The following is a 19,589-nucleotide window of genomic DNA, read 5'->3' as shown; positions in this document are numbered from 1 at the left end:
TCTAGGAAACATCAACACAGTGAAAAATGAGGAAGAAAAACTGAAGCTTTCTCTCTGACAATGTTGAAATATTGATGTGGAGTGCTCATACACTGGTGGTTCACTTCACCTGCTTATCTCACAGCATACAACTCCTGACCCTCTAGTGGAAAGCACAGTAGCACAGCACAGTGGCCAACTCATAAGGGGCCGGTATGATCAGTGTTGATCTGGGTTTATACTTAAATGGATAGTTCGGGATTTTGGCAATAAAGCCCTTTATCTACTTGTCTACCCTAGAGTCAGATGAACTCGTGGATACCATTTTTATGTCTATGTGTGCAGTTTGAAGGAAGTTGATAACTAGCGTTAGCATTGTCTTGTGAAACTACCTATAACTTCCTTCATACTGGACGCAGACACATACAAATGGTATCCACAATTTCACCTGACCCTGGGGAAGTAGATAAAGGGCCTCATTGCCAAAATCCCAAACTATCACTTTAAGGTGCCCAACTCCTCTAGCTTTCTCTGTCCCTCTTCACCTGCTTCTCTCTTTTCCACCACTTTTCTCCCTCAAGAGAAAGCCAGCCCTTTGAGCTGTGACTGTGGTCAATCAAATGTTAATATCTATACTGAGAGAGAATGAGCGCAAGGTAGAGTCTCTCGCAAGGTCCTGTCATGTCGTCCCATCTAAAGAGAACTCTATCGAACTGTAAATGATTGCATTTTCAATGCAGTCTCTGTCTCCTTTTATTGCCCCCCCTCGCCTATATATTCACCATATCTTCAAACGGGGGAAGGTAGACGTATTGTATATGTGTGAGAGGGAGAGCTTTGACTATGTGATGCATTCCATGCATACAAAGGAGCGGGCTCCTCCATGCGAGCGCTTTGATGGAGTTTCTGCCTCAGTCATTGTGTGTATCTGGCCGAATCAGACATCCTCTTTCTCTTCCTCTCCTGCACTGTCACCGTGGTAATTACCATCTATATGGGGAGGATTTGTTTATGTAAATATGTGCGTTTGATGCATGGGGCCCTTCGCACATGTCTGCTCTCTTCTCCACGGCCTCGTTTTCTCAGTCTCTTCTCTCTCTCCATCTCTCCCTCTCTCTATCACAGAGCCAGTGGACTGTCACCTGATAGACAGACCAACGAGGGGGTGGAGAGGAGGGGGGGTTGGTTAAGTCAACCTCTCCTTATGACAACTCTATACCTTCAGGAAGACACCACACACTGACACTATATAGTTGAACATGATGGGGTGGGGAGTAGGAAAGAGAGGGGCAACAGCTATACCTCATGACTATTACACTACACAGTTCAATAAAAATCCAATCACTTCACTTTGTCATCCTATAGTCAGCCATGATTTGAAAACCCCCAAAACAAATAATGGGAACATGAAAAACATAATATTTACAAATGTCACCGACGTGCAAAATGAACCATGGGAGGAGGGAGGGAGGGATAGAGGGTGGGAGTAGGGGAGGAAGGTAAGAAGAAACGCTAAAGGTTTTTCAATGTTTAATTTTCAAATAGGATTAAGCAGAATGACATTTAGCTGAAGGTTACTGGCTGAGCAGAGCGACGCATTGTCTTAGCTGATATTGATATTCAGGAAGCGCCCTGCTTGTCACTGGGACAAACAGAGTTGATGAATGAGAAGCCTTTCTGCAGGAAGGTGTTAAGTGCACATTTGCAAGAGGAGAGAGAGAGAGAGAGAGAGAGAGAGAGAGAGAGAGAGAGAGAGAGAGAGAGAGAGAGAGAGAGAGAGAGAGAGAGAGAGAGAGAGAGAGAGAGAGAGGTCTAACATAGTAACACTTGCCATGTATATATCTAAGCTACCTTATGCTACAAACACTATACAATGTCCAGACAGCGCAGTTTCACATTTACAATGCCAACTGTCCTAGACCCTGACAGAAATGCATTCTAACTGGGACTGAGGGTGATTTAGCTTTAAAAACACACACCAACAATATGTAATTATATCACTGTAGCTAATTTGAGCGAGTGAAAAAAAACAATGCTGTTTAGAAATTCAGTTTCAAGTAGGCTAAAGTTGACAATAACTTCACAGCATCCTCATTTCAGAAGTTTCCTTGGAATTTACATCTTAATAAGGGGAGCCTTACCCTTTAATTCCTACAGGCTGGGCTCATTTCTCATGCATTAATACTGGACTTGCTGACTAGGCGGTTCCTCTGAATACAGAATAGGACACACATATTAAGACTCATATATTTACTGGATTGATGTCACAGAAGATTGTAAAAATAAAATTAAAAAAATAACCCTGAAGTATTTCGATAGGAATGTATGGGCACAATATTTAAGCCAATGTTTCTATTTCGGCTAGCTGCAATGATAGATACACTCTGATGTATGGAGCTTATTCTGATAATTAACCTTCATATCAATGTTCATCTCATCTAGAATTAAAGCCATGCTCAGGGATTATCAGTCTGTAAATTACCTACAGTGTCTTCGTTCAATTAGAATCTTACAATCTACATTTACTCTAAGGGATATGTGTTGCTTAGGCTATATTAGCACTGCACTTAAACCAACTTTCTACTGCATGATGAGATCAAGTGCTATAGTGCCAGGACAATAAAAAGACAGAGACTAGAGAGAGAGAGAAAATAAGTGAGAGAAGGAGTGATGGCAATTGTGTGAGCTGTCAGTGTTGGAGTGGTTTTCCTCAGTGGCGTGTTTGTGCTGCACTGGGTGCCAGCACAATCCCCGTCAGGTACCCGTGTTTGTTTAAAAAAGGTGCCTGTCAAACATTGAGCCACACAGCGCGAGACACTCGGCTAAATGAGTCTGACAAGGACCTAATCAAGGCCTTTACACATGCTGAGGGCCTCAAGGATCCATCATAACCCAAACCTAAACATTTAAAGTGCTAAACTTTCCAAAGGTCGGTGCTTTCCGTGCATGCCAGGATGATATGTGTCAGCAGAGAGGGAGAGCTGAACATTGGTCCTCCACAGGTCTGCTGCAGTAGTCAGTGATATGGGATAAGGATACGGCACTTCATTTCATGCTCCTGCACTTGCCCTTTTGTATTTACGTTACACTGCCTATACCGTGTGAGTGGGCACTTTTACACTTTACACTGAACACTTCTACACAACGCACCAAATATGGTTGTGATGAAAATCTTGGTGAACCACAAAGGTTGTGCTTCCCAAGTGATAGGAGATGTGTCGATGTGTATTGTGTGTGTGTGTGTGTGTGTGAGAGTGTTAGAGAGACAGACAGACAGACACAGAGAGGGAGTGAGGTAGATAGTAAGAAGCCCCATAGCAAACCGGCACAAGTTAGTGTAACTGACAAGTTCACAATGCAGAGCAAAGGTCAGCTCTGAACTCAATTTCCATTGAGGAGTCAACTCCAATTCAATTTGTATATGTGACTTCCCTTGGCTAAGAACGGGAGGACAATTGTAACTGACAAGCATGGGACGGTACGGTGGATTTGAATATTGACAAGACAGAGAGTTGACAGGACAAATTATACTCCAGCTCCAGCATTACTCTATCAAAAGGGAACACCTACTATCTTCAGCACATTGTGTATGTCCATGGCCCCACTCAAATGTAGCTACAGTGGCTACATTTTAACGTAATCTAAAGTTAAACTCTTTAGAATGTTCCCTACTTTAAAGCTAAACCTCACACAGATATTAAAGCTGTATAGCCACAGCTTCCACACTACAACACCCAGAACCCACTCTGTTCATACAGAAGAGTTCCTCTGGTCTCTGGTCCAACTATTGAGATGAATACATGATCTGTATGAGTCCGTCTCTCTACCCATACAGCTGTGTTCCTCTGTCAGCAGTCCATCTGTATCCTCAGAGTGACTCTATGTGAAGGCCCTGCTCTATAGCCACTGAGTCTCTGCTGCCCTGTCACGTCAAAGCCGGCCCGCCACCCACCAATCATGCGCCCTCCGACTCGAGGACTGCCGAGAGAAGGCAAGCAATGGAGCGCCTGATCAAAGGGCCACCGACAGATCTGCGCGCACCCTTTGAAATGGGACACACACACACAGACACATGCATGCATGCACACACACACACACACACACACACACACACACACACACACATCGGGCTGCCTCACATCCACGCCACAGATTTAAACCCTCAATCCCAGCAGTGATGAGACCATCACATCAGAGGACACGGTCGAGACCAAAGGACATTCTCCAGATATAAACCCCTGGCTACACATCCCCTACACGCACACACACACACCCACACAGACAGACACACAGACACACACACTAATGCCTTCCCTGCACTACAGAGGGAGGGATATCAAGTTCTGACTGAACACTGCAGCGAAGTTCAGGTCTGTGATCCAAGCCTCTTAGAGAGAGTTTGGTGGCAAGAGTTGACTTGAAGAGTTTTCTGCAGTAAGATGTAAGTGACTATGATTTTCAATTGAAAATCATCACCTTATAGATTGACTAATATTCACAGACATTCATTTCACATAGACATTCATAAGACCATTTAGGGTGAAACTCTAGTATGGAGTTTGATGAGGTGACTATTCCTTTGTGAGGGTGGTTCTGGGTCTTCATCATTCTCAAGTCACGTAGATTGTGCAAATTTGCACTGGCTTAATTAATGAATAATCAAATCCATGCTCTAAATTAATTGGGCCATTTCCATATTAATATGTTTGCCTTCTGACTGTGTATTCATTTGTATTGCAGCACGGAAAGTTGCAATTATTCTACAGTTAGCTATATCAATTATGTTGGTATTACAGCAACTGATTACTGCCATTGTTATGGACTGCATCATCTACCACCACCCAGAAGGAGTGATGCCTTCTCTGGGAGAGAAAAACACACAATCCCCATCCAGTGATCTCTGGAGCTGTGCAGTTCAATCAACTCACCAAACTGTAGTTCCCAGTGTTAGTGAGAGCAGCACGGCAGCTCTTCTCTTCCCAGTGTTTGACTCAGGCCTTTGTTAAGCACTGGTTGGCCTGGGGGTGCTCATATGGCTGGCTGTGGCACCTCTCACTAAAATAGCTCCCTGGAAGGTTGGGACTCTCAGAGAGAAGGCGGGAGCCCAGGACCTCTTCACTTTAGCTAAATCATTACCCAAACTGCACCTCTCGACAGGACAACAACCACTGCCTCAATGTCAGTAAAACCAAGGAGCAGATCATAGACTACATGAAAAGGGGGGCGAGCACACCCCCATCCACATTGGGGGGGGCTGTAGTGGAGCGGGTCGAGAGCTTCAAGTTCCTCTGAGGTCTTAAAATGGTCCACACACACGCAAACAGTCGTGAAGAAGGAGTGCCAGCGCTTCTTCCCCCTCAGGAGGTTGAAACAATTTGGCATGCAAAAATCCTCAAGAAGTTCTACAGCTGCACCATTGAGAGCATCTTGACTGGCTGCATCACTGCTTGGTACGGCAACTGCACCGCCGTCGATCGCATGGCGCTACAGAGTGTGGCGCGGACAGCCCAGGACATTTTTTACATTTTAGTAATTTAGCAGATGCTCTTATCCAGAGCGACTTACAGTTAGTGAGTGCATACATTTTTCATACAGGCCCCCCGTGGGAAACGAACCCACAACCCTGGCGTTGCAAGCGCCATGCTCTACCAACTGAGCTATAGGGGACTGAGCTCCCTGCCATCCAGGATCTCTATATCAGGCGGTGTGAAAGGAAGGTCCGAATTTTTTTTAAAGACTCCAGCCACCCAAGCCATAGACTGTTCTCTCTGCTTCCTCACGGAAAGTGGTACCGGAGCAACAAGTCTGACACCAACAGCCTCCTGAACAGCTTCTATCCCCCAAGCCATAAGACTGCTAAATATTGTAGCTAACAAAATGGCTACACGGACTATCTGCATTGACCCTATTTGATTAAATAAATGTGCACTCTCTCTATGCATACTCACACACTGACACTCCAACACACACACACATCATTTTCTCACACACACACTTAACACGCACACACATTCATACTTACTCTACACACACACACACACACACACACACACACACACACACACACACACTCGCATACAATCATCATATATGCTGCTGCTACTCTGTTTATCATATCCTGATGCCTAGTCAACTTAACCCTATACATATCTAACCCTACCACTCCAGAATGTAAATATGGTATTGGAACTGACCCGGGGGCGGCAGGTAGCTTAGTGGTTAAGAGCGTTGTGCCAGTAACCGAAATGTCGCTAGTTCTAATCCCTGAGCCGACTAGGTGAAAAATCTGTCGATGTGCCCTTGAGCAAGGCACTTAACCCTAATTGCTCTGGATAAGAGCGTCTGCTAAAATGTAAATGTAAATATAGTTTACTTACTTTCTCGTGTTCTTCTTATTTCTATTTCTCGTGTTTTTTTGTTCTACTTGACTTCTTGTTTGATTTTGTATAGTATTACTGATATTGATTACCGCATTGATGGGAAAGAGCAAGCAAGAAAGGGATTTCCCTGTACTTGTGCATGTGACAATAAAAAACTTGAAACCTATTTCCCTTTGACAGCCCCTCATTGGACCTGTCTGTCTCTCACGTTCCAGGCAGTCGCATGTGGCACCAACCAACAATTAGCGTGGTCGGAATAAGACCCAAACCTACTACAACTGTACCACCACTTCACATCCCAATCCCAGCCAAACTAGTGTGCAGAGTCGATGTGTGCATGCAGAACAATGTGTTTTAATGTTGTAATGTGTGTATCTCTGAGAGGCTGAACCCTCCCTCTCTCCCTGTAGAAGTCTCAGTGTGGAGCAGAAGCTGCAGACACCTGCTAAGGGCTGAGGCAAGCCTCCAGGTCCCCGGGATCAAACAGCTCGGCACAGGCAATCTGTCTTCCTCGACAGGCCAGGGCAAAGCGCAGAGAGAAGGGGGATGACAGCTCTTATTTTACCCCCGTGGCCCTGCTCCACTACACACAGGCAGACCAGCCCCCAGAAGCAGCAACACAGATAGACCCCAGCCCCTACCCCAGCAGGCCCTCCATAACCCTCCAAATGCATAAAATATAGGCCCATGAATTAATGAACAAAGATGCTGGTGATAAACAGACACCAACTTTAGCTTCCTCACTCCCTGCTGAACAGGGAAAAGAACAAAAATATATTCCTCCTGATTTCACCTAGATATGCTACAAGGAAATAGGCTATCATTTATTCAGCACGTCCTCTTTGTCAGTTGTGCATATAAAGTCTTAAACACAGTGATGCACAAGAGACTTGAGAGAATTGACTGACACAGGGCCCTGCTTAAAACAAGTGAGACATTGATACCTGAAAACTTTATTCAACTCCCTGGAAAATCATTTCCATAACATACAACATACAATATCAATTGCAGGCTATACTTAAAGGAAAATTCCTCCCAAAAACTACAGTTGAAGTCGGAAGTTTACATGCACTTAGGTTGGAGTCATTTAAATTCGTTTTTCAACCACTCCACAAATTTCTTGTTAACAAACTATAGTCGGTTAGGGCATCTACTTTGTGCATGACACAAGTACGTTTTCCAACAATTGTTTACAGACAGATTATTTCACTTACAATTCACTGTATCACAATTCCAGTGGGTCAGAAGTTTACATACACAAAGTTGACTGTGCCTTTAAACAGCTTGAAAAATTCTAGAAAATTATGTCATGGCTTTAGAAGCTTCTGATGGGCTAATTGACATCATTTGAGTCAATTGGAGGTGTACTTGTGGATATACACTACTCAAAGAAATAAAGGGAACACTTAAACAACACAATGTAACTCCAAGTCAATCACACTTCTGTGAAATCAAACTGTCCACTTAGGAAGCAACACTGATTGACAATACATTTCACATGCTGTTGTGCAAATGGAATAGACAACAGGTGGAAATTATAGGCAATTAGCAAGACACCCCCAATAAAGGACTGGTTTTGCATGTGGTGACCACAGACCACTTCTCAGTTCCAATGCTTCCTGGCTGATGTTTTGGTCACTTTTGAATGCTGGCGGGGATTTCACTCTAGTGGTAGCATGAGACGGAGTCTACAACCCACACAAGTGGCTCAGGTAGTGCAGCTCATCCAGGATGGCACATCAATGCGAGCTGTGGCAAGAAGGTTTGCTGTGTCTGTCAGCGTAGTGTCCAGAGCATGGAGGCGCTACCAGGAGACAGGCCAGTATATCAGGAGACGTGGAGGAGGCCGTAGGAGGGCAACAACCCAGCAGCAGGACCGCTACCTCCACCTTTGTGCAAGGAGGAGCAGGAGGAGCACTGCCAGAGCCCTGCAAAATGACCTCCAGCAGGCCACAAATGTGCATGTGTCTGCTCAAATGGTCAGAAACAGACTCCATGAGGGTGGTATGAGGGCCCGACGTCCACAGGTGGGGGTTGTGCTTACAGCCCAACACCGTGCAGGACGTTGGCATTTGCCAGAGAACACCAAGATTGGCAAATTCACCACTGGCGCCCTGTGCTCTTCACAGATGAAAGCAGGTTCACACTGAGCACGTGACAGACGTGACAGAGTCTGGAGACGCCGTGGAGAACGTTCTGCTGCCTGCAACATCCTCCAGCATGACCGGTTTGGCGGTGGGTCAGTCATGGTGTGGGGTGGCATTTCTTTGGGGGCCGCACAGCCCTCCATGTGCTCGCCAGAGGTAGCCTGACTGCCATTAGGTACCGAGATGAGATCCTCAGACCCCTTGTGAGACCATATGCTGGTGCGGTTGGCCCTGGGTTCCTCCTAATGCAAGACAATGCTAGACCTCATGTGGCTGGGGTGTGTCAGCAGTTCCTGCAAGAGGAAGGCATTGATGCTATGGACTGGCCCGCCCGTTCCCCAGACCTGAATCCAATTGAGCACATCTGGGACATCATGTCTCGCTCCATCCACCAACGCCACGTTGCACCACAGACTGTCCAGGAGTTGGCGGATGCTTTAGTCCAGGTCTGGCAGGAGATCCCTCAGGAGACCATCCGCCACCTCATCAGGAGCATGCCCAGGCATTGTAGGGAGGTCATACAGGCACGTGTAGGCCACACACACTACTGAGCCTCACTTTGACTTGTTTTAAGGACATTACATCAAAGTTGGATCAGCCTGTAGTGTGGTTTTCCACTTTAATTTTGAGGGTGACTCCAAATCCAGACCTCCATGGGTTGATACATTTGATTTCCATTGATCATTTTTGTGTGATTTTGTTGTCAGCACATTCAACTATGTAAAGAAAGAAGTATTGAATAAGATTATTTCATTCATTTAGATCTAGGATGTGTTATTTTAGTGTTCCCTTAATTTTTTTGAGCAGTGTACTTCAAGGCCTACCTTCAAATTCAGTGCCTCTTTGCTTGACATCATGGGAAAATCAAAGAAAATCAGCCAAGACCTCAGAAAAAAAATTGTAGACCTCCACAAGTCTGGTTCATCATTGGGAGCAATTTCCAAACGCCTGAAGGTACCATGTACCAAACAATAGTACGCAAGTATAAACACCATGGGACCACGCAGCTGTCATTCCGCTCAGGAAGGAGACACGTTCTGTCTCCTAGACATGAACATACTTTGGTGCGAAAAGTGCAAATCAATCCTAGAACAACAGCAAAGGACATTGTGAAGATGCTGGAGGAAACAGGTACAAAATTATCTATATCCACAGTAAAACGAGTCCTATAATCGACATAACCTGAAAGGCCGCTCAGCAAGGAAGAAGCCACTGCTCCAAAACCGTCATGAAAAAGCCAGACTACGGTTTGCAACTGCACATGGAGACAATGATTGTACTTTTTGGAGAAATGTCCTCTGGTCTGATGGAACAAAAATATAACTGTTTGGCCATAATGACCATCGTTATGTTTGGAGGAAAAAGGGGGTTGCTTGCAAGCCAAAGAACACCATCCCAACCGTGAAGCACGGGGTGGCAGCATCATGCTGTGGGGGTGCTTTGCTGCAGGAGGGACTGGTGCACTTCACAAAATAGATGGCATCATGAGGAAGGAAAATCATGTGGATATATTGAAGCAACACCTCAAGACATCAGTCAGGAAGCTTAAGCTTGGTCACAAATGGGTCTTCCAAATGGACAATGACCCTAAACATACTTCCAAAGTTGTGGCTAAATGGCTTAAGGACAACAAAGTCAAGGTATTGGAGTGGCCATCACAAAACCCTGACCTCAATCCTATAGAACATTTGTGGGCAGAACTGAAAAGGCGTGAGCGAGCAAGGAGGCCTACAAACCTGACTCAGTTACACCAGCTCTGTCAGGAGGAATGGGCCAAAATTCACCCAACTTATTGTGGGAAGCTTGTGGAAGGCTACCCAAAATGTTTGACCCAAGTTAAACAATTTAAAGGCATTTCTACCAAATACTAATTTAGTGTATGTAAACTTCTGACCCACTTGGAATGTGATGAAAGAAATAAAAGCTGAAATAAATAATTCTCTCTACTATTATTCTGACATTTCACATTCTTAAAATAAAGTGGTGATCCTAACTGACCTAAGACAGGGAATTTTTATTAGGATTAAATGTCAGGAATTGTGAAAAACTGAGTTTAAATGTATTTGGCTAAGGTGTATGTAAACTTCTGACTTCAACTGTATATACTGGTATTTGTTTCATTGGTCCATTGTTAACAAAGTCTCAAAATGTTTTGCTTGTCAGCACTCAAGTTTTCTAGATATGCAACTTTCAAAATACAGAAATCATCCACGTATGATGCATTTAGCATCATTTGATACTGAATTGATGCTCTTTCCCAACAATGCAGTAATCAATACAAATAAGCCAATGGTGTCATAGTAGGTCTCGATGAATAGAGTACCTTCACCTCAATCTGGTGACTGTGTTGAGTCACTTACCAGATCCTCCTTCCTTCCACACCTAGCAGCCATATAGAGATGTGGAGGGGCTGCTGCGGTCACCATAATGACGGTATTAGTTAATAGTCCTGTGGTTGAGCTTCGTCTATGTGTCAGGGCTGGTGTGAAGTGATTACCTCTAAAGGACATTGATCTCACCTGCCGCTGGAACACATTCCACCCTGGGAGCCTGATCTCCCGGCAAAACGCCGGCCTTTCAAGTTGGGAAGGAGGGCTTAGTCCAATCTGATCACACGACGCGCTCTTACCATTTCAAACAGCTCATTTTCCCCTATGCTAGTGGCAGTTTTAGGGGGTTAAAGAGATAAATAAGTCCTCGCTGTCAGCTCATTTAAAATCAAATGCCACCTAATTATAGCTGTATGTGTTTTCAAACACTTTGCATAATTTATTGTACTGCTTTTCCTAATCTACAGATTTCTATCAGTGGGCTGTGTGTTTTTTATCCCAGTCTTATAATGAAATTATAATGCTCTGCCACTACAGCCACCAACAGAAGCCTGAAGGAGATAAGGTGGCAGTGAAAAGGCTTTCATAGTCAGTGCTCACCTTTTAGGGATTTGCCTGCCGCCGTGAGGGGCTATTGTCAGCTCTGAGAGCACACATGCCAATAGAGATCACACGGGATCTGCCACACCACTTCTCCATAGCAATCGCACTCAAAACAAAGGACTGCTTCGTGTTTTCCTACTTCTCATTGCTATTTTGATCATTTTAGCTAACAGAAGTAGAAGTAGTAGTAATTGTTTATTTACGATACAACATGCTTGATACAAATGCATGATTCATTCAGCTATTCAAGTCCACCTATTGGCTCCAATGTCACTGAAGACAAAGGTTTTTTGATTGGTTCACAGAGATCTTTCTAAATTCATTACTGCAGTCACGTTCCATTCATTTATAAAGAAACAGAGGCTTTTGGATCTGTGTTAGGCCTCTTACTGAGAGAGTATTTGTAGCACACACACACATGCACACGCACGCACGCACACACTTTCATCAATGAGCCCCTTTGAATGAATGGACCAGATGGTCTGTGCATACCTAATGTAGTTAGAAAGATGCAACAGTGTTAGCATTCGGCTGGGAGGTAATGGATGGGAGGAGCATGCAGTTGTGCATCCTCTCTGTGGGCTCTCCATCGCAGCAGCGAGTCGATGGGGCCGACAGGTTGGGGCTTAGTACATCAGACAACTCCCATCCCAAGGCAACACGCAGGACTCACACAGCTCAATAGTGGGAGTTCCCCCCCTGAAAATTCACTATATTCACTCTCCCTCCCTCTCTCTCTCAATCAATCAATCAAATTGTATTTGTCACATGCTTCGTAAACAAACAGGTGTAGACTAACAGTGAAATGTTTACTCTCTACAGCAGCTGGATGCTGGGCTGCATTCCAATAGGAAGTCTACTGGTGTCACATCCTAAATGTAACCATTCCCACTATAGTAGTTTGGAGGTGGAGGTAGAACACAATATTGTATATAAACTGTATATATATACACAGCTGCGGAAAAAATTAAGAGACCACTGCAAAATTATCAGTTTCTCTGGTTTTACTATTTCTAGGTATGTGTTTGGGTAAAAATAACACTTTTGTTTTATTCTATAATCTACTGACAACATTTCTCCCAAATTCAAAATAAAATCATTGTCATTTAGAGCATTTATTTGCAGAAAATTACAACTGGTCAAAATAACAAAAAAGATGCAGTGTTGTCAGAATTGAATAATGCAAAGAAAATAAGTTCATGTTCATTTCTAAACAACACAATAGTAATGTTTTAACTTAGGAAGAGTTCAGAAATTAATATTTGGTGGAATAACCCTGATTTTCAATCACAGCTTTCATGCATCTTGGCATGCTCTCCACCAGTCTTTCACATTGATGTTGGGTGACTTTATGCCACTCCTGGCGCAAAAATTCAAGCAGCTCGGCTTTGTTTGATGGCTTGTGACCATCCATCTTCCTCTTGATCACATTCCAGAAGTTTTCAATGGGGTTCAGGTCTGGAGATTGGGCTGGCCATGACAGGGTCTTGATCTGGTGGTCCTCCATCCAAACCTTGATTGACCTGGCTGTGTGGCATAGCGCATTGTCCTGCTGGAAAACCCAATCCTCAGAGTTGGGGAAAAATGTCAGAGCAAAAGGAAGCAAGTTTTCTTCCAGGACAACCTTGTACATGGCTTGATTCATGTGTCCTTCACAAAGACAAATCTGCCCGATTCCAGCCTTGCTGAAGCACCCCCAGATAATATGCTGGTTAAGTGTGCCTTGAATTCTAAATAAATCACAGACAGTGTCACCAGCAAAGTACCCCCACACCATATCCTCCTCCTCCATGCTTTACGGTGGGAACTACACATGCGGAGATAATCCGTTCACCCACACCGCGTCTCACAAAAGTTATTGGAATGTTCCGTATTGACTGACCTTCATGTCTTAAAGTAATGATGGACTGTCGTTTCACTCTGCTTAATTGAGCTGTTCTTGCCATAAAATGGACTTGGTATTTTACCAAATAGGGCTATCTTCTGTATACGCTTTAAGAAGGAAATAAATTCCACAAATTAACTTTTAAGAAGGCACACCTGTTAATTGAAATGCATTCCAGGTGACTACCTCATGAAGCTGGTTGAGAGAATGCCAAGAGTGTGCAAAGCTGTCATCAAGGCAAAGGGTGGCTATTTGAAGAATCTCAAATATAAAATATATTTTGATTTGTTTAACACTTTTCTGGTTACTACATGATTCCATATGTGTTATTTCATAGTTTTGATGTCTTCACTATTATTCTACAATATAGAAAATAGTACAAATAAAGAAAAACCCTTGAATGAGTAGCTGTGTCCAAACTTTTGACTGGTAGTGTATATACAGTACTAGTCAAAAGTTTGGACAAACCAACTCATTCACGGGTTTTTATTTTTTTTAACCATTTTCTACATGTAGAATAATAGTGAAGACATCAAAACTATGAAATAAAACATATGGAATCATGTTGTGTTGTGACAAGGTATGGGGGTTATACAGAATATATACCCCTATTTGGTAAAATACCAAGTCCATATTATGGCAAGAACAGCTCAAATAAGCAAAGAGAAACAACAGTTCATCATTACTTTAAGACATGAAGGTCAGTCAATCCGGACAATTTCAAGAACTTTGAAAGTTTCTTCAAGTGCAGTCACAAAAAACATCAAGTTTTGTCCAAACCTTTGACTGGTACTGTATATATATAGTAGATTTTTTTATCAGTTGCAAGTTTATCTGTTTGTCCTTATTTAGGTTACCTTCACATGACTACTTGTCCCATTCAATACATGGGATCTAACAAGAAGCACATTCATGAATCTACATCGTAAACACAAGCAGATCGATAGTATAATAGAGCAGATCTACAGATGCAGTCATAACTATCAGCTTTCATATGGACCCCAACGATTAATATGGGATGTCAATCCGCCCTTATACCGTAGTGTTGTATTCCTGATGGGCGAAGCATGATGAAATGCATATTACTATTGAGTGTTCCAAATGTCAGGGCAATAGCAATCTGAACATATCAATGATTATTGCCTTGGTGTCTGAGCGTGCTTGGTTGTAATATGCTGTGGAAGGATGGCCATAGGGGTTCGTTAGTGGAAGAGCCTGCTGTCAAAGGCTCTGATTTCACCTCTGATCTGAGCGAATTTGATTTGGATCCGGGCAGGTTTAGAGGAGATGCCACCACGGGCCAGAGTTTAGTCGGACACATACATCAATGTTGTTCTCTTTTACATCCACACATGTCCTATAGCTCCTAATCTATTTTGAAGCAACATGAGAACAGTGGGTGCTGTATTCGAAACCCTGTATTTATTTTTCATAGCTAGAAAAGCATAGATGGGGGTTTTGGGCTTTCTCAGTGTTTTGTTTCTGTGGGTTTTATTTTCCTCATAACAGAGCCAGGCTATGGTTCTGTATGGGGAGGAGAAGTCAGGGATCAGCGCTCAATGACAACTGTGTTAACATTCTCCTCTCATTACCTCATTATTTACCCCCATGTCCCAACGAAGGAGTCACTAAGTCTCTCTCTCTCTCTCTCTCTCTCTCTCTCTCTCTCTCTCTCTCTCTCTCTCTCTCTCTCTCATATTAGGTCAGTGTCTGGTGATTTGTCAGTGTGCCTGTGTTGATTAATTGGCCGAAGGCGCCACTATATTTGGGGCCTGTCAGCGGGGCTCCAGAGTGCCAGGTCTGCCCCACTGAGCCCTAGCACCACCCAGGTGGCCCCATTTGGGCTAAATGAGCTGTGAAGGGTCTCCTCTCTGCCCGCCCCGCCCCCTGCAAGCGCACACAAACACACACACGCATGTATGCGCACACACACACACACACACACACAAATGCACACGCACAAGCATGGATGCATGCAAACGCACACACATGTATGCCTGCACGCCTGAACACACACACACACAGACACACACACACACACACACAAACACACACTACCCTAACCCTCTCTACCACGCACGCCTGCATTCCCACATGATTTGTCATACCCCATCAATACACAATAAGTTACTGCGACTGGCCTGTCAATGGGCCTGTCTTCCCCATGTCCCCCTCCTCTGCCTGATAGCCTGAGGGGATATATGTGTGTGTGTGTGTGTGTGTGTGTACATGCGTCTGTGCCTTGCATGTGTAGAGGGGGCATACACAGTGGTTCAGTATGTGGTTCAGCAACACACACACACTTGTCTGGCCTTGAACGCATACTGTACAGTACTTGGGTTGTGCATGAATGCATGTGAATATGTATGATTATTTTTGTTCTCCTTTAACCAGGAGTGAGACCTTGGTGGATGAGAGCCGCCCCCTCCGCTGTGATTCAATCTGATTGGTAGCAGAGGGGGAACATGGGGGTTTGAAGGTCACCATACACACTGTGCATCTGGAGGGTAAAACTGCAACTAGCTCTCACCGTATCAAGTCAGAATTGAGACGTTCATCCATGTTTTTAAACATCAAATTTGGTCGTTTTTGCAAATGTCAAATTTCAAAGTGTTTAAAGTTAAGTTTAGGCATTAACTCCACATTTGTTAAGTTAGGGTTAAGTTTAGACATTAACTCCGAAATCGTAAGGTTAGGCATTAACTCCGAATGGTTAAGATAAGGGTTAAGGTTTGGGATAGGCTTAAAATAAAAATCTCAAAAACAACTTTCTATCAGCTAGATTAGAACTTGCAACCTTTGGAATCAGATGCAGATGTTTACGCCCATCCGCCATCCCTGTCCACAACACCCTAGCAAAACCAAAACCTACTTGAAGGTAACAGCGCTCACTGTTGCCCCTAGTGGGCGGTTTCCACGTCATCTCCCGATGTCCTCAGACATGGATGAACGTTAAATACTGACTTGTATCTTGGGTGACCTGGCTGAAAACTGAGTGTTCACATGCTTATGGACAGCCAGATCCTATAAGGAAGTTACTTCCTCAAAAGTAAACCAACTTTATGGCGGGATGGAGGGAGGACCTCAAGAAAAGTCAATGTTACAGAGAGTTTTGGTTTCAAACACATCAACACATCAGCTAAGCTATGCCTTACTTGATCACACATCTATGAAATAGTTTGTTCCGGACAAAGTATTGTTGAATTGTACCAATAAGCATGCATTATAATTACCTCCATATTAATTGCAGTAATTAAAGAGTGATTATTTCAGAGATGTTGTTGAACACAAAAGAAAGTGCAAGTTTTGAACATGCAAAGGAAGTGCACGTTTGGAACAGACAGCTGGTGCTGGCTGTAAGTAGACTGATAGAGAGATCACTTCACACAGACATTCGGTGGCTATAAAATTAACCTTGAACATTACAATAACCATAGGCTTCATTCTATTTATCAAGTATCAATCTTATGCTTGCCAGCAGCAGTCATATCACAGTTAACACATCATTTTAATACATAGTTTCAACACAGAGTTACCAGGCCAATCCATGTCAAAAGCATTCCCTCAGTGTTACGTGTCACCAGGCGAGGGCTGATGCAACATACAAATCAACTACATGTGTCCGGATGCAATTATTGCATTAGAGCAGGCCTTGGAACGCACGGTGCAGCCATAAATCCTATAGGGTGAGAAATGTAGCCTTTACCATGCGTGTCCAATCCCATCTATTTAGCCTAATTACAAACACCATACAGGCAATAAAAGGCTGCCTGCCATCAATTCTGACACTTAATCCCAGAGACTTTAAGGAATGCCTATTAGGATCCATAAATCCTTATGAGAGCGATGATCTGTGTGTGTGTGTGTGTGTGTATGTGTGTGTGTGTGTCTGCGTGTGTGTAGGATCTACAAGTAAAACAGGTGTGGGATGCAGGTGCCACACAAAAAGATGAACTGAGCCATGAACCGTAAGCATGACTTCTGATTGGATGCAATCAAAGATGAAATACAAAAACACTAAGGGAGGTATGAACAGGTACCAGAGGAGTTTACCAATCCCTGTTGAGCTGGCAGGCTTCCCTCCCCCTCCTGTTAGGAGGCCCGGCCCATCTCACTCGCTGACAGAGCCGCACGTCATGCCTGAGACGGGCCGGAACGTGGCTGCCGGTGTTTTCACTTTCCAACGTCACAGCGCGTGACTCGCTAAGGTAAACAGCGCACAGTCAATGGTCACAGATCCACTCTCTCCCTCTCTCTGCCTTTGTGTGCAGCACACCTGAGCTGAACCTGACACTCACCACTGAATGAACTGAGCACCGTGGAAGAACGAGGGGAGCGAGGCGAAACGAGCCAGAAAGAGAGAAAAAGGGAAAGGAAGAAAGAGAAATGGCTGGGCGTGATGAATACCGCAATCTGAAGCCTTCAACGCATTGCCCCATGGTACATAACATCTCTTCACCTTTCTGCCTAATTGATAGAAGACAGATCCATCACTATGTCTGCTAACTGAACACACACCCTTAGGACAGTTATTGGCCTGTCCATGACTGAGTACTGAGACTGTGGGCTGAGACAATGTGGTGTTAAACACACATGGAAGGATCCGGATGTATTGACCAGACCAGGACCAGACTGCTCATGGTTATGGTTTAGAGGGATTTGTTGTCTCGACTGGGAATGTTAATCACCTCAATGCTCTGTCAGCACCGATGCCATAGACACCACTAATCACACCATAAAGACCAACTGTGCCTGCGTTGGATCCTAAATGCTAGCTTTGGTGGGTAACTTTGAACTGGTAGCCTATTCACCATGCTGTTTATGGAAATAGAATGGAACCCACTATATGACTACAAATGGAGATAAGCAATGGGAAAAGGAACCAGTGGTAGGGTTAATAGAGCACAGACAAATGTACACAATGGCTTTGAAACAGATGATAACCATTCAATGACTGACTGTGTTTCCTGTTTGTGAGCATCTTAATGGAATGGCACACGCTACAGGATCCTAAGTAAACATACAGACACACAGTCACACTCTGAGACATCCCGCAGATGTGACGGCATGTCACTTCACCCTTCAGACTGAGAATCAGTGGCTGCACAAAGCCATACCTGGAACTCACACACAGGATGTAAGGCATGGTATTTACAAAGACAATTATAATCCATCAACTTTGTACAAGGAGTGCGTTTTCTATTACAGGGATTACTCCTTTACCAAAACAACCGTTTAAAAAAGCAACCAACGTATCCAGTATGGTAAATTGATTTATTATCTCTTAAGCTGAGGGCTGTGTTGGTTTTTGGATAAGCAGTGGCTTTGTGTCATAAACAATTCCTGTTCCCCACTTTCCACAGAAGTCTGGTAAATGTGACTGCCACTGGAGCAGAAGCCATTTGGCTCCTGTTTGGAAGCTTTCAAATGCTTTGATTGACAGCTGTGTTCTAGGAGGCGGGACTTTCCTACTCTTCATGCTTGTTTTGATAACTGCAAACCCAACAGACCCCAAACACCCCCCCCCCCCCCACTTATTGTGATTTGCTATTCATTTTATAAGGATTATGCAGCAGTTCTCTCATATGTTGGGCGCATTGTATCCCCTCCAGTCTCTCAAGACCAACACGCTCACGCTTCAAAGCTACTCCACCGCAATTGTTGCCTCAGTCACCTATTATAAACAAGCCATTTTTTTGAGAAAGGCCGTAATTCTGTGAAAGTGTGCCACAAATGGCTTTATAGCATTACTGTAGCCCCTTTCTTCATTGTACCCCTGTACACCAGCGCTGAAAGCTCTCTCCAATTGAAGTTCTGCTTTCATCCGGCATAAAAGCTCTGTCTGCGAGTGAGTTGTGGGTGAGAAGGAACGCACTCTGTCTACTCTACACACGTGAATACATACCCACAATGCCTTGGGTACAGAGGCCATTCTGACAGCACATCGCTGAAGTTCCAGTTGACTAATTTCTGTTTCAAAGTGAAGTTGATTCTCTCTCATAATGCAGTTAATTTACTCTCACAGAGACACAAAGCAGAAAGGTCAAACTCTGGGATTTTCTTCTTGTTTAAAAATGTCAACATCAAAGAGGATTTTGGTCTTTAGCAAAGTGTTCACGGTCCAGTTTTTCAAAAGTTATCTATCTGGATATGATTAAATACATAGAAATTCAATGAATAGAATGGACGATTCATATACTTCTCCCGAGTGTCTCCCGAGTGGCGCAGTGGTAGCTGTGCCACTAGAGATCCTGGTTCGAATCCA

At 43.9% G+C, this 19,589-nt stretch overlaps 1 protein-coding gene across 3 annotated transcripts in view; it reads right to left on the bottom strand.

Annotated features, from left to right (window-relative positions):
- The window catches only part of kiaa0825 (KIAA0825 ortholog), a 143,663-nt gene that overhangs the window by 768 nt on the left and 123,306 nt on the right, over positions 1–19,589 (bottom strand). The window lies entirely within an intron of this gene.

Source organism: Coregonus clupeaformis, chromosome 18, assembly GCF_020615455.1.
Source record: "Coregonus clupeaformis isolate EN_2021a chromosome 18, ASM2061545v1, whole genome shotgun sequence".
Classification (NCBI taxonomy): Eukaryota; Metazoa; Chordata; class Actinopteri; order Salmoniformes; family Salmonidae; genus Coregonus; species Coregonus clupeaformis.
Note: the sequence above shows the minus strand (reverse complement) of the source record. Positions and strands in the feature narration are given on the sequence as shown.